Genomic DNA, 1,155 nt, shown 5'->3' with positions numbered 1-1,155 from the left:
TGTCAATCAATTCAGTAGGCGTGTCAGCAAATGTTTGTGTGTGTGTGCGCGCATGTTAATGTTAAGAAGTAAAGTTGTGTTATTTTAGGACAAACCCATCTAAACTGAGAGAAGCTGCTTCACTTGAGACGTCAGCTTCATGATCATGTTTCACCACATGGAGAGTTTAAAAACCAGCAGCAGTTTTGTTCTTAGAATCAAAACACTAAAGTTTGTATCGACAGATGAACGATGGACTTCTTCAGAAACAGGTCGCTGTGAATCAGTGGTAGTTTATATTAGTTGTTGTTCTGAGAACAAACAAATTTGGTTGAACATCAAGAAACACCCACAATAAAATAAAATAAAGACACACAGAGCTGGTAAATTACTTTAAAACCTGGACAAGTCTTAACATTTATTATACAAAAATACAACAAATTTAATCTAAATGAATCGTTTTGTTTTCAAAAAGACTGAGACAGAGTTAACAAAGACAATAAATGGAAACAGATTACTCCTTGTTCAATGTTAAAAACTATAATTTAGATTTATAAAACATGTTTTAAGAACCCAGAGTTGATTTATTTAAAGATAAAACTAAATCAAAGTGAAGAGCTGGACATCTTCTTGGATTGATGAGGAGGTTCTGGAAGGAGTCCAGGTGAGAGTCTTGTTGGGGGGTCCAACAGCTGCTGAGGGGGTTGTAGGTGAAAAATCTTATGTACAAACTCATTAATATCAAAAGTTAACATCGTCGACATATATCTGAACACAATATTTAGAGAGTAAAAACCTTTTCTGTCTTGTTTGAGTTGATTAGACGACAGAAGAGAAGATTGGCTCCTTCTCTTTGACTCCAGCTGTGAAAACCTCTGGATCTGACAGGAAACAGAAACATTTCAGTCACTTTCAAATTAAAATTTAGATTATTGCATCAAAACTTTCCATTTAATAAACAGCAGCTCTTCATTCATTGGACCGGTTGAAGTTTTCGTTGTTTGTGGATCTTCTGGAAGTTTAATCAGTAAAATAAAAGTTTTAAGTTGTAACGACCAGAACAAGTTTCATCTCATGCAGCAGCAGCTTTATTTCAACATTAACTTTGTTATGACGCGTGTTGTTGAAGTTAACTTACTGAAAGAACATTGTTGCATCTCGTGGTTTTACTGTGTG

Source organism: Nematolebias whitei, chromosome 1 (genome assembly GCF_014905685.2).
Source record: "Nematolebias whitei isolate Nwh7 chromosome 1, NemWhi1, whole genome shotgun sequence".
Classification (NCBI taxonomy): Eukaryota; Metazoa; Chordata; class Actinopteri; order Cyprinodontiformes; family Rivulidae; genus Nematolebias; species Nematolebias whitei.
The sequence above is the reverse complement of the archived record's forward strand: the minus strand, read 5'-3'. Positions refer to the sequence as shown.